We start from the raw sequence: 14,794 nt of genomic DNA on the forward strand, positions 1-14,794 counted from the left end.
CATTTGTGAGACAGCAAAAATAATGGAAGCAAGGGGCAAGCGAGTGCTGATTTACCTTTATAAGGCTCTTTGGGTGCTCAGTGCAAACTCAGAGCATCAATTTGTTCAGCTGTGCCATGCTGCTATGGAGCAGGGGTGTCGCCAGCCCCCAAAGGCTGGAAGCATCCCCTTGAGCCAAACTCTCACCAACCCATCCCTGCTGCAGCACCCTCCCAAAGGCAGAAAACCAGCGCAAGAGCAGGAACAGCCAACACAAGTAAGGCACTGAACACCTCCACTGCTAACTCAGGAGCCCATCTCTAACTCCATAAGCCCCCTCACTTACGGAGCCACGTCAGATTGCTCACTTATTGCTGTTTCTTTTGTCTGCATCAGCACAGGAGGCTCATCCCGAAGCCAGGCACATCTCCAGGAACACCCGGTGGGGTGGCTCGGCAGCAAAACCACCAAGCTGTAAAGGCAACACGACATTAATGACCCACTGCATTACAAAGCTGGCTGTGTGATGATGCCGTGTATAAATAACAGACTGCAAAGATCATTAAAGCCAATCAGAAGTATAGACTAGCCCCTAAAAATCTCTTCAGTGTCTCCAATAGCCCAATACAAGGGAAGAGCAGCACCAGTCAGCAAGCTGATGCAGACGCTCAGCAGCAATATTGGGGTTTCACACCCGCACCATAAAGGTTTGATTCCACCCTGTGCAGTTTCTCATGTCTCATGCTCCCCAAGGAGCTGCTGCTCGTGTTCTCGTGGCTGCCCACACCAGGCAGCCAAGGGACACCGCATCCCTGCATGTTCCTACTCAGCCAACCCAAACCAAGGACACCCATTTTCTGATTTTCACAGAGCACCTCACGACCACCTACCACACCTGATATGTTTATTCACCATATTTCCCGACTGCATGCTAGTTGCTTTATTTTACCCGCACAATATGACATTTTTGCCACTACAGCTGCATCCACAGTTCCAACGCGGCCTGACAGATACAAGGAAAAGATGGGAGAACAGGGTAGGAACAAAGCACCAACCCCAGGATCCTGGGGATCACCTACTGCATCCCCAAAGCCTGCTGGTGCTGACAGACTGCACTTGGCTCCTGCCGACAGCCACCAAAGCCCTGCCTGAAGGGCTGCCGCCGTCTGACATCCCCTTTCATAGCAGAGCAATCTTTAGAGCCCAGCAAACTCAATTCCCCTCCCATATATCCTCTAGCTGAAGAATGGGGTCACCCTGCCTGCCGCCTGTAAAACAGAAGTGCTAGCAAAAAGCCTGAAATGAGAACCTCCGAGCAGAGACCTCGTGTTTTACCTTGCTGAAGAGCGGACAATTTAAGCCATGCTGCAGCTGTTAATAAGAGCAATTCCTTAAGTTGCTTTTTAGTGTAAGAAGTGCCTGCATAAGCCCGGGGACTGCAAGTAAATTCGGCAATTAATATTAGCCATTACCTTACCACAACAATTTTTCTTAAAGAATATATTCATTTTTCTTTTAAGAGCCACTACTGGTGCTGAAAGCACATTTGCATTTTATTATCCCTAAATGCTTAACTACCATAACTAATGCTTGATTAATAAATAGCTACCCACTACTGCTGCTTTAAGCCTCGCAATTCCTATGCGATTCTTTCTTCCCGTTGAACGTTGCCCCTTCTCACCCCGTAACGTAGGAAGAAAAGGGTCAAACTACGGAATAAGATTTAATTCATGGCCTGTCATAAGCTACAGTTTATTGTTCCAGCCAAGCTCACTGAACACTGGGCAAAGCTATGAAGTTTATGGGTTTGATTCGGGAGTGAAATAGGGGGGCAAAAGCCTTGTACATCCACGTGGCCAGCCTGCCCTGCTGCAAACCTCCGCCGCACACATTTCCTTCAGAGACTTCTTGCAAGGCAGCAGAAAAATCCTGACTCTCCCTGGTGATCCCCATCCTACCGCACCACCAAGCACATCTGCAGTGCACACAAATGCCTTCAGCACCTGAAATCAATCTCCAAACAACAGCTTTATTTTTTCACTCTATTTTTCCCTTTTTTTTTAAATAGATTTATTTGAACATGCCAATAACTCACCCAGTTTGTAGCTATTGAAGCATGAAGGCTTTTGGACTAATTTGAATTAAAATGAAACTCTGTGGATAATATTTGTTTGCTTCCAGGCCTTCATAATGGAGCCTTCAGGAAAAGAAAGAAAGAAAAATTGCAAAAGAAAATATGAATTGGACTTCAAAGCTGTTAAAAACCAGGCTCTGGCTAGAGGCCTCACCTGAGGTAGCCGCTTTTTCAGATGCAAATATCCAAGACATTTAACGATGGATGAAGCAGACCTCAAGTGCTTTCTGTTGCTCCGTATGTTCTCTCCCCAAATCCCCTCTCTCCCACGTTTGTGCCTTTCAGGTGGCAGCAGATTTAGCAGCTCCAGATCGCCCGGCTCAGAGATAAGCAGTGCTCGGAGCTGTGGGCTCCCAGGATCCGCCCCGTGTGCTCTCCACCTTCACGTGGTGGCCCACAAAGCCCAAGGTGGTAAACCTCACCCTGGCCCTGATCCAGCACGGCGCACCAGATGTAAAGTCAATAAAAAACTTAAAAATTAGGGCAGCAGAACTACACTGGTGAGATGGATAACACAACAATGTGAGCTCAGGAAAAGGAAGAGTAAGAAATCTTTCCCTTTGGTCACTTCAAAGGAAAAGAGCACAGGCAATGGAAACCTCGAAGTTCGGCTGAAAGGATGAAAGTGGAATTGACAGCTGAAAATCAGCTTCAGAGCTCCTACCCCCAAGACTTTAGCAAAGGTCACAACCTCCTGCGTGGCAGCTGCGGACACGGCTGTCAGATCAGGTTTGATTTCATCATAGCTGCCTTCAAATTAGGCAGGCTTCAAAACTGGCTCAGAACTGGCTTGTCTTCCACAAATGTTTATAACAAGTTTTGCTACCTCACAAGGCACGCAGCCCCGTAACCCTTGGCTAGCTCTGGAGAGCCATCAAAAATCCTCCTCCGTAATCACCGCCTTGGGCTCGGCACGTTCCACCCCAGCACTTACTGGGCTGAATCCTCCACTGCTATCCACGCTGTTAGCAACTTAAACTCGGTAATTTATTTATTTAAACACTCCTTTTAAGCCTTCTAGGAACTTACTTGCATGAAATATTAACGGGAAGAGCGTTGTGAAGTACTAATAAATTTGTCTCCGTTTCTGTTAGAAGCTGCAGAGCAAAACACCAGGTTTTCTCCATGTGTCTGGGATGCCAGCTGGTAAATCCTGCAAATCCCCAGCAAGGCTGGGCCATTCCCCACCCCACGACCCAGGGCTGTCATCACTTCGTGCTTCGGCAGCCAGCCACTTCCCAAAGACTGGGGCACGGGCACCCCACTGCTCCTGGGCATCTGGTGGCAGAACCGCTCCACAACCAAGCAAGCGAGGACACTTTTGCACACAGCAGCACCCCAGGGCACTTTTCCCAAGGTTAAGGCAGCTGCCGGCAGCTCCACACGCAGGCAGTGCACCTTCAGCGTGCAATAATGGAGAGCATTCATTTTCTGTAGACAAGCGTGCAAAGCTGAGGTGTCTGCACATTTAATTGAGATTACGGCAGGAATTCATTATAAGATTAACAGGCTCCTAAAGTGATATGACAGAGAGATACCCAGACCTGAATACAGGCTCCGTAGGACTCTAAGGTCATAAAAAGTGCTAACGGTGTACATGGAAGTGAAAAAATTGATGTGACAGTCCCAGAACAAGACAGTGATTAAATACATTTGTATGGACCAAAAACTTTCGTTTTAGAATCTAAGAGTTTAGATTTAAAATACAAGAGATTTCAAAAAGTTTACAAAAAAGCGTGGTGAGATGAATCCCAGGCAGGCAGAACCAAGAAAAGTGGAAAACTCGTCGGGTGCACAAAGAGCTAATCCTGCAGGAACAGGGAGAGAAACCTGCAAAATCAAGAGGAAGAGCAGGCTTTTCCTCCCCAGCCCAGCTGATGGGCAGTATGGGGAAGCCAAAGCTCCAGCAGAGATCAGTTTTGAGGCCTCCTATAAACTAAGGCAAGCTTCTGCATCACACAAACCACACAAATTCATGCCCACTGAATGCAGAAGCCAGGACTTGTCCAAGGTAACCACCTCCTACACACTGAAGTCAGTCTTCACTCTGCCTGGGGCACCTCAACTTCAGCCTAAGAAGCCTCCTGGCCAACTGGGAGCTCTTGAAAACAAGCTTTGGGAAACTGGGAAGTTCCTCACCTGCACAGCTCAGAGACACCAGCTGGGACAGCTGCAGACTAACAAAAGCCAAGTCCTCGTTTCCTCTCCTGAGGCCGCTTTGCTCTCTCCTGTGGGACACCTTTCTGTGCGGTGTGCCCCGGGGGGCGGCGATGATGGCTTAGCCAATTATACAGAGAAAAGAGGGATTTGATGAATGGATCGTTTTTGGTGCACTCTGCACTTTTGACTCATAAATCCCAGGGAAAACAAGGTAAATGGAGCATAACTTATTAATGAACAGAGCCCTAAATATCAGATGATCTGCTGTGAATCATCAGCTGGAACTGTGGAGCCTCCACACCGCGCTGGTTGTATCATGCTGCAGCGCTTCGGCAACGTACAAACTCCGCAGCCCTGCAGTAAGCCTTACAAGATAATCTAGGAAGTAACAGCCTGCCTTATTTAAAGCCCAGCAGAGCGAGCAGCTTGCCAGACCTTCAAGCTGCGACATCCAAAGGGGGGAATCTCACAGCCTCACCTTGCATTGCGAGCCCGAGGCATCACTATACGCGGGATGCATCATGCACCTGGCCAGAGGCACGCACAGGCACCCTAAATCCCACCAGGCAGCTCCAAAGAGGGACCCTGGAGCAGTTCTGCATGCAGAGGTGACTTAGGAGCTCCAGATCTTCAAGTCCTCTTCTGCTCTTTTCCAATTTTCTTCCTAATCTTAAGTGTTCTCAGGCTTGACTACAACGTGTCTCTGGTACTGAGCTGTGGAAATACCTTCAAAGGAAGTTTTTCTTTCACCTACACTGACAGAAGTAATAATAATAATAATAATAATGAGTGCTCACAACTTCTAAGCACCATTTCGCCCTGCTTGTGTATGAGCACATCACCTTTCAAGTGTCTCTCCTCTGAATAGGCTTGAAGTGAGATTCAGCAGCTGCATCTCTTCTCGTAGCAGTACCCTGCCTGCAGCCTCCTTCATTCCCTGCCCTTGCGCACATCACCTTGTGCTCAAATAAACCCTCTGCCAAATTTTCAACGAGCAAGTAGCAATTAGAACACAAAAGGAAAATGAAGGACCACTGCCTGGTGCTGTGCCACAGACAGGATGTCAATAGGAAGCTGCTTTAGGTGAAACGTATTTAAAATAAATTTTTATGAGACCATTTTTGCAGCGGGACAACCCTCTTATCCACCATCCATAATGATGGTCCTGCCCATTTTCTCATCTCAAAGGCAGCTCTCCATAGGTGGCCGAGTACCCACGTAACACACGGTGTTTACTTAGCTGGTACGTGACAGACAAGCAGGATTTACTGCTAACCCCCAATACTGATGTGCTGGACGTACTTTGTTAGTAGCATCAGGCTGAAGTCACCCATCTCCTTGAGTAATGCGAGCCGCTTACTTTGGCATCTCTCTCCCCAGCAGGACCACAGACAACAAGGAAAAGTGTTAATGCATTAAACTGAGCAGTGAGATTCCATTTCATCTTGGAGGAGCAGCCCATGCATTAACCACTGATAAATTCCACTTCCTTTCAAAATTAAGTTTAAAGAGTCACTCGTCAATACTTACTGGAAACAAATCACCTCCCCAGAGCTGTCCGGAACCTCTTTGTCCACAGATGCCACAGAGAGCCAAAGACACACAAGAAAACTGTGTGGCATGAATGAATTTTGACTTGCAGAGGGGAAGCAGAGACAGGGAGACAAAGCACTCCCACCCTGGCCAAGAAACCTCTTTTTACATCACCCATTTCCCTCAAATCCATCCTTCTTTTCACACCTAATGGAGAAATATACTCCTTCAGCATAAGAACAGGGATGCAGAATATTAAAAAGTTTAAAAAAAAAAGAAACCCACCAAGAAAACTTTGCCATTATCACAAGCGATCAATCACCCTACAGATCTCTTTGGAGGTGTGAAATTGTCAGAGGCAGCAGCGGGGACGATTTACCATCTCTCCTCATGTATATTTTGGCGATTGCAGGAGTGGTCAGGTATGCTAAGATACATCATCCGGGGCTGTTCCAAGGGCTGCCTTCATTTCTCACGTGCCAGACCATCCCTGAAGCAGAAAGGCGCAGATCCCCGTGGCAGCAGCCACGAAAAGCTTGGTTGGGTAGGGGCTGGTGCAAGCACTCTTAACGTGGGGACCCAGCACCCATCCCCAGCTCCTTCCGATGATTGAAGTCTTCAGAGCACTGCTGCAGACGCTGCAAATAAACTTTGAAAAATCATTTTCTCCATCTCCCTTTTTGTATTTAGAATAATGGCTTTTCTACAAGCCAAATAGGAAGCTGTGTTCGTGGGTTTCCATGGGCAGAGCTGGGGAAGGCTGCAAATTGCTGTGCTTAATGGACTCGGGAACTCAGTTATCCACTTGGAAATTTCAGCCCTTTAAGCGAGACCAAATCAAATGGTTTAGTCCTCAGGAAGTGAGCACACGGCTTCACAGCTCTCTGGGTGTCATTACTTACGTCTGCTGGATTTGAAGGAACAAATGCCTCTCAGAGAAAGGAGACCCCTGCCCAGCAGCCTCTCTGGAGCAGGGGCACCAGCCCTGCTGGCCCCAAGGGCACTCTGCAGCCTCCCCATCCTTCAGGGCCCTACACAGTCTCAATCAGCACTGAAAAAACATAAAATAAAAGGACCAGCGGGCATCTGCATATAGCTCCAAATGCACTGCAATGACCAATATTGGAAGTGTTTTCAAGATGAAATAAAAACAGGCTGGTTTCCCTGCTGGGGCAGCGACTCCCCAGGCAGAGGAGGGACAAAGTTGTGGACAGATCAAGCAGAGAGTAAGGGTGATGCTAATCCTGCTATTGCTAATTAGCTTTCTTTAAAAAAAAGTATTAATTAAAATTAAAGCATGGACGTGGTCATAGTGGATGAGAGCAGCTGCTGGCCCAGATCAGGATTTTCCCAGCTCCTGGCACACAAGAAGGTGATGCTGTGGGCTGGTGCCAAGGGGAGCTGCTTCCCTGCACCCTCGGCTCTCTCCTTCATGCTCCGGGATGCCAGAGGAGATTTCATGTCCCCACCTCTCACTGCTGCCACACTGCGGGGCAGCCCTGAGTCACCCCTCACATCCCGACCGTGTCCCCATGGATAAACGCACCGGGAGGCGCGCAGCCTGCACCAGCAGGAGAGGTGCTGCCTCCCAGCCAAACACCTCCCAGACCCTGGGATCCCACGAACAGGGCAGAAGAAAGCAAAGACAGCTTGTGCTGCATCTCGTTCCTACAAGGGAAGGAGAATAAACTTTAAAAAAAAAAAAAACAAAACACACACAGGTAAACTAACATCCTTTGTGATTTATGTAGGCTATAAAATACATCATAGGGCACGGGTCCCAGGCCTGATTAGTGCTCATTCACAGAGAAGCACCAACATGAGTACACACACACCCCATGCCAGTAACAAAACACACGTATCCACAGCTGGGACCTAAAGCAAAACTAAAATGTACTGAAAATACTCAAGGCTTCTCTCTCCTGTGTAGCTTAACTGCCTGGAGGGACTGCCCCCCAGCTGAACACACCACCAAATCCTCACTGCCAGGATTAGATGCTGAAAGCCAGATCCCAGCTGGGAGCTGAGGCACCTGCAGAGCAGCATTTATAAATGAAAGCACTGACATGGCTTTAAATACAGGGTCACCAAAAACTCAATTATATGGCCCTGAGTCCTTAACTGGGGGGCACACAGCAATACATTGGCTTTGTCCCGTGGTCTGACGCTCCCCAAAATGCTCTCCCAGGGTTGTTGGTGTTACTTGAAGGGTAACAAACCCCTAAACAAAAAGCCCATCTGGGAACAGGATGAGAGTTTGAAATAACACTATAAGGTTTTACCAGAATAACTGATTTTAATTACAGGAAATAATTTCATATCTCATTGTGAAACCACACTGCTTCTAAAACTTCCAAACTGATTTATCCTAGGTACAAGACTTTTTGCTTCCTTTCCTGTAAGCATCACACACATCCATGCTTCTCCTGCATCCTCCTCACTGCAGTTTCCCGCAGACCAGCCATGAAACACGATTTATTTTCACCCTATCAGGGCTGGTTTCAGCTCAAAGGAAGAGGTGGCAGTGGCAGCAGGACGAAGTGTCCTGGGCTCAGCCTTGCAGAGGTGCCCCCCATCCCTCAGGTCTGGACCCGAGCACACTTGTGTTAGCTCCTGCTACGTGCATAACGCCTGGAGGCTGGTGTCTGCAGCTCCAGATTTGGAAGGAAGAGATCCCAGCACTGTAATTAGTTGAGCTGGAAGCTTCCAGCCCAGCTGATTTGTCCTGTCATTTAATACCCACTTGTTTCCAAATGCAGTCGGCAGAGACAGCAAGGTGCATCCCCTTGGCACGGGCCCAGGCAGAGTCGAGGGCTCTGCATTGCACACAGCACTGCAAGAGATTTTCCATGGCTAATAAGATCACAATGAAACTGATATTACAACTTAAACTGGGGGTTACAGGAAGCCAAGACAATAAATCCACTCAGCTTCAGAGAGCCTGAAGAAGCGTGACCTTTTCCCCATGGTTTACAACACAGGAGACTGAGGAGAGCACCCCTTCCAATTACATTACACTGCTATTTACCTACTCTACCAGGGGATGGCCTTTAAATTCCCCTGGTTTTGGGATTCTGCTCAGGCAGGAGTCACATCATACCCGAAGGGAAGGGTTTGCCAACAGCCTCACTCTAGCCCTGCACCTTGCCTTGGTTATCGCTTTCCCCGTCCTGCACTCGGAGCCCTCCCGTGTGATGAGATGCACACGTTTGGTCTCCCCGCTGGATTAGGAGGTCTTTAAGGCAGGTATCACCTTTTTGAGCCCTGACTGTACAGTATCTGACACAACCAGAGCCCAACCCTTGTCTGGAGCTCCTGATCGCCGTGGTAATGAAGATATTTCATTTCCAGCTGTACACTGAAGAGTCGGCTCTCAATTATCTGGGGTAACCAAAGGATAAATATCTAACAGAAGGCAAAAAATATGGTTAAAGAGGCATGTAATTTACACTGAACACAACGTGCTTGTATAGCTCATGGAGAAAATTAAGTTATTGAAGGAAACATGCTCCCTGCCTTCTGCTGGGCCTACTGACCACATGCTCATGGAAAGGTTTGAGCCCACAGGAAATATTTCCTTTTACTTTTTTTTTTGAGGAATGATTAGGCTTGGGACCACCACTTCGAGCTGCCTCTAAGGGAAGACTCCCTCATCTCAGTGCAGAGCCTCTACTCTCAGATTCAAGGACAAATCTCCTCCTTTCAGGAAACAACGGTAGTCACGGGAACAGGCTCAGGCACCCAGCAGCCCCCCGGCACCACCACAACCACTGCCATGAAAGGGGATGAGCTGCCCCCCCCCCAGCACAGCTTGCAGAGCCCAGGAGGTGCTCGGTTGCCCTGTATAGGAGATGAGTGGGCGAGGATTGCACCCTCCCCACACGCACCCAGAGCCTAACTGCCCTAAAGTCCCTTTACAAACAAAATACAGACTTCAACAAATCCATATTTGCACAAACCTGTGTTTTTTACCAGCCACTAAACATCACGCAGACTACTTGGAGACATGTCCCCCTTTTCCTTGCCTTCTAGCAGAGCAAAATATGATTTACATTCTGTTTGCAGGCGAATCAAGTAAAATGCTTAATTATAAATAGCACTTGTAAATATAATCCTTTCAGCTGGAATATTTGTACCGGGGAAGTGACAGAGCTTAGTAATGCCTCCAGTTACAGAGCTCAATTAGCCCTGTTTCTCATCCCAGCACCAGCTGGAGCACAACGCCCTGGTGCAAGCTTGCACACACACATGGGGCCACAAAGCACCACGGAACAAACCCACATCAGGTGCCAGGCATGCAGACACCACCAGTTTTAGTGACACCATGACAGCTCACAGCAGTCGAGGATCTATCCCCCAAAAGATATGTGGTCCCCATCATACCAGAAGATTAGCTCCATTATTTTTATTTATGTAGAGCTGAAACACACTTTCTAAAGCCAAGTCTGCGTTCAGCAGATGAAATATTTTATAACCTAGCCACCAAGGTTATGGAAAGGTGGAGGGGAATCTATATCAACATTGATAAGATTTTTTTCCCCCTAGATATATTTACTAGGCTGGATCATCTTCTACAGGTAATAGAGCAGAAGATATCACCTCTATCGCTCAGACATCACGAGGAGATACCAAGCTGGAAAGCTCTGACCAAACAAGTCCCAGCCCTGAGGCCCCCAAAACCTGCTAGATCATGCAGAATTGGAACTACAGACTGAAGATGGTGTTTAAGAGCCAAGACTCCATGATAAAAAGCTGAAAACATTTCAGTCAGGAGAAAGTGTTCATTGCATCTACTGTGCCGGGAATGCTAAAGTACAAATGACAACAGGAGAAGAAAAAAAAGACAAACATTTCATTTCATATAACTAGCTCCACCCCCACTTTTCAACTAACTTTTGAAGTTGGATCTGTTTGTGGGAGTTTGGTCCTGCTCTTTGCTGTTCAGGTGATGGCCTCTGCCATCACAGCTCGATGTATGATAACAAACACAGGTTATTATATTATAACCATACATGGTTATTCCAATATCAGAGATTACATAGAAGTGCCATTTGCATGAATTGATTTCAAAACAAAAGGTTTTCATTTTTATGACACTATCTTTTCATCAATAACAAAATATATATATATATATATGTATATATTAAAAATAAATCTGAGTAAAAAGTCTCTTTACAGACTCCAAGCATGAGCTGCTGGCAAGCCTGGCTGCCTCAGCTCACGCAAACAAACTTCACCTGGGCAAGTTACTCCTGGGAGGTCTCACCTGGGGCTTCACATCATAGCATGAAAATTCACAGAAGATGAGAAGCCAGCTAGGTTGTGTCCTCCAGGGCAACAAGCACTGTCCTGACCTTCCTATGTCCACGTGTCCCAGCACAGCAGCTCCCTGAGGTCTCCTCTCCATCTCCTCCAAAATGCCAGAGCCGTACACGGCTTAGCCAGGAACAGAAGGGAGAGCCCCAACCCTGCCAGCATTTATGATCTGAGGGATTAACCCCACCACGAGCACTTCAGATTCATACCTAATACTCGAGGCATGCAGATATCTGCACTATGCTGGAGCTATTCCACAGGGAACAGCACAGGGAGGAGTACTGAAACGCATCGAATGACAAAAACGCCCTGATTTCACAGACCTAAGACAACTTAAACCAATGAAACCAAACCACTGCTGGCAGATCCGCAGCAACGCAAGGTGCCAGAGGCAGCTCCAGGTTTGGGTGCACCAGCAGGAGGTACTTAGGGAGGATTTTGCCCTGAAAAAACAGGCAGCCTTTGGTTAACCAAGGAGCAATACACCTTCCTAAAAGCAACCACAAAGACAAATCTCATGAAGGGCAAAAGCTGCCAGAGCTTGAGAGCTTTGTTGAAGCAGGGCCTAATGCCTCTCAGCTTGGAAAGGCTCTGAGCTCCTCCAAGAAGCACTCAGCAGCTCCAAATCCCTGTTTCTACTTTAGGAAGTAAAAGGCACAGGAGACAAATACCTTTTAAAAGACACTGTTTCTGTCTATTAGCCCAATATACTTGTTAAACAACCCGCTGAGGACAGTAAAAGTAAACAAACACGTTTGGATGGGCTGATTTGCACCTTTGGAGAGATCTACCAGCAGCGATTACACAGGTGGTTAACTTTAGGGAGAAACTTCATCTTCTTATTAAGAAAAAGGAACACAATTATAATGTTGGTGTGAAATAATTTGTCCTATATTTGGTGTTTCTCTCTCTCTCTGTCAGTTTATTGCTTCAGAATTATTTATCTCATTATTTATCTGTTTTTGAAGGACATCTTTTTGTGCCTTCGAGCCACTCTATTCATTAGTTCTCCAGAGCTCGTGTCCCATTTCATTATATTTTAATCTTTACAGTTGTTAATTTGCATTTCATTTCCTGTAGTAGCAAAAAATTACTAACAAAAAAGTTATTGTAAATATTAATACAAGTCAACTGATAATCATCCAAGGAAGCATTTCACAGCGGTAGCAATCGCCTGTGTCCAAGGCAGGAAAAAAAGCAATTCAAGCAGCTAGAGAGGAGAAACACTTCAGGCTGAGGGCACGGCACCTTCTGGGAAGCATAGGCTGGGCCACTACAAAGCAGCACTCCTGATTAACGAGGTCTTACATGGAAAAGAAAATGCCTGGAAAAAAAAGCAAGCCCTGGTTGGTAGCCAGGCACCTAGAGTCCATCAGGAGCTGAGCTATTTTAGCCTCTCCACAGCCTGTTAACACAAACAATTGCTTTGCTAGCACCCCAACTGTAACACTCACCTACAAAAACTAACAAAAGCACCGTGCCAAGCCAAAGGAGACAACCCTACAGCAGCAAACCCAACAAAGCAGGCAGGTGAGGCTTCCTCCTCCACGCACAGCCTTTGCTCCCAGCATCACGCTACGCCAAGTTCAGTTCTCATTTTGAGAGACACATTCAACACAGCTTAAACAACAACAAAAAGTAACTCACTCAGATCTAAGCCATCATCCTGCAGGCTCTGAGCTTCGCTTGTGGTGTTCTGGGGATGGGGCAAAGGAAGCCAGTAACAACCCCAATTCAGGTGCGCTGCCTCAGCCCAAATAGATCACGGTGTTTTGGAGGAGGAGAACTATCCTCGTTAGATAAATATAAGGCAGGCTTGTAAATACATTAGCTTTAATGGAGAAAAGCACTGAGTCACTCAAAGCTTGTGAGTGGAAGCCCGAGCTCTGGCTGGCTCCCTAATTAACCTCCCGCAGCCGCACAGCGCGCTGCCAGGAGCTACAAAGGACGAGCACTGCCAGGAGCTGCTCGCTAGAAAACCTCCACAAAGGAGACAAGTGGAGCTCGGGGTCTGGTATTTAGGCTCACACCTTTGTAACTCTGCTTGAACTCCTCGTTTTATCCCTTAGAGAACACCACCAGGCACGTTTCCTAGCTTGGGGTTTCCACTGTCACCAAGTGTCCCCAGCACACTGCTATCGGGAGGGGAGCAGTCACGGTGCAGCAGCGACAGCCAGGTTTGGAGCAGAGCCTGCAGAAGCCCAGTGCAGACACCCAGCTCCCTGGTGCTGGGGAGAGGATCGCCTCCAGCTCCTCACGCTTGCTGCACCTTTGTAAGAACTCCAGCTTTGTACCACGACATCCATCGGAGCCGTTCCTCTGAGCAGCTGCAGCTCCTGCCCACCCATCACAGCACGGCGCTCTCCTAGTCATGCTGCATGCACAAGTAACACCACTGTAGGGGCTTCACTGATATAAAAAATAAATAAATACACAGATGAGGTGCTTCTCTTTATGGTCTCCCTCTCCAGTTCCTTGGGGTTTCCACGGCTGATGTGCCAGGACCAGCTCTCCACCCCAAACACACGCACAGACCCCTTTGCAGCTGTTTCCATTCACAGCAGCCACCTGAAAGGGCTGTTGGAAAACAAAATGCCCAAATTTTTGCCCCAGTTAAGTCCTGAAGAGTGATCTGAGCAAGAAATGAAACCCACGTGATGAAGAGCCAAAGAAGTACTGCGGGAGGTGTCTGTAACGCACCAGCATAAAATTAAGAAGAAATGGAAGAAGCAAATGCAGACCTAGATGGCTGCTGAGTCTTTGCTGTGCAGAAAACAACCATTTCACATTGCTGTAAGTGCACCTTTCGTGCATCATTTCCCTTGCACTTTTACACCAGTAGAAGGGGAAAAGGATCAAAACAGCCCTTGCTGCTGCTGCTGGTGGCCAGCGGCTGCAGCACAGGGCGAGGTGGGGGCAAGGAGCTGCCCACCTCCCGCTCTGCTCCACGCTCCCGGGCATTACAGATCCCTGCAGCCCTCCTGCAGCAGGGCCACTCCTCCCTTTTTCCTTCCCCTGGCCCTCCAGAACCAGCACATTACATTACTGATTAAACTGACCTTTAAAAAAAATAGCATAAATAAATGGAAAAAAAAAACCCTATCCCATACACTAAAATACTTGTGGAAGTCTCCTGGTTTTACTTAATTATTCTCTGTAGAAAGACAAAAATCCTGAGCATTTTCAGGATTAACCTCCCCATTAAAAAATTAAGAGCTTCATTCTGGAAAATAGAGACTTCCTTGATGGGAGACTGGAAATACCTTACTTTAATCATTAACTTAGCAAAGTTTTGGAGATGACTTTAGGTATGCAGTGGCCTCATGGACTTCCCCCTTGCAGAAACAGGAGTCTCTTTCAGGGGAGTTTCAACCCTAAAGTCATTCCATGATTTTATTTTATTTCTCTCCCATGTCTTGGAGGAAGGGAGAGGGTGGAGGTGGGCAAGAGAGATGTCCTGCTGCCCTGCCAAGCCCCTGGAGAACAGACCTGCTATGCTCTACAAAGGTATAAATTCCCAGAGAATTGGGAAAAAGCAGTGCTGACTGAACAGGTACAAGAGCAGCCTCCAGCCAAACGAGTATGGTATAAATTTAACGAGAATGACTGGCAGCCATGCAGGAAAAAAAATGGCATTAATGAAATCAAATAATGAAGCACCCAAGAATTAAA

At 47.3% G+C, this 14,794-nt stretch overlaps 1 long non-coding RNA gene across 3 annotated transcripts in view; it reads right to left on the minus strand.

Annotated features, from left to right (window-relative positions):
• Positions 1–13,689, minus strand: part of LOC137864378 (uncharacterized) — a 59,783-nt gene extending 46,094 nt beyond the window's left edge. Inside the window, exon 1 of one of the 3 annotated variants that reach the window (XR_011101467.1) lies at positions 12,770–13,587. This is a non-coding gene — a long non-coding RNA (uncharacterized lncRNA). Of the gene's footprint in view, positions 1–12,769 lie in introns of all 3 variants that reach the window. The other 2 variants (XR_011101466.1, XR_011101465.1) reach the window with 2 other exon arrangements.
• Positions 13,690–14,794: the final 1,105 nt, after the last annotated feature.

The sequence above is a fragment of the Anas acuta genome, chromosome 14 (assembly GCF_963932015.1).
Source record: "Anas acuta chromosome 14, bAnaAcu1.1, whole genome shotgun sequence".
NCBI lineage: Eukaryota > Metazoa > Chordata > Aves > Anseriformes > Anatidae > Anas > Anas acuta.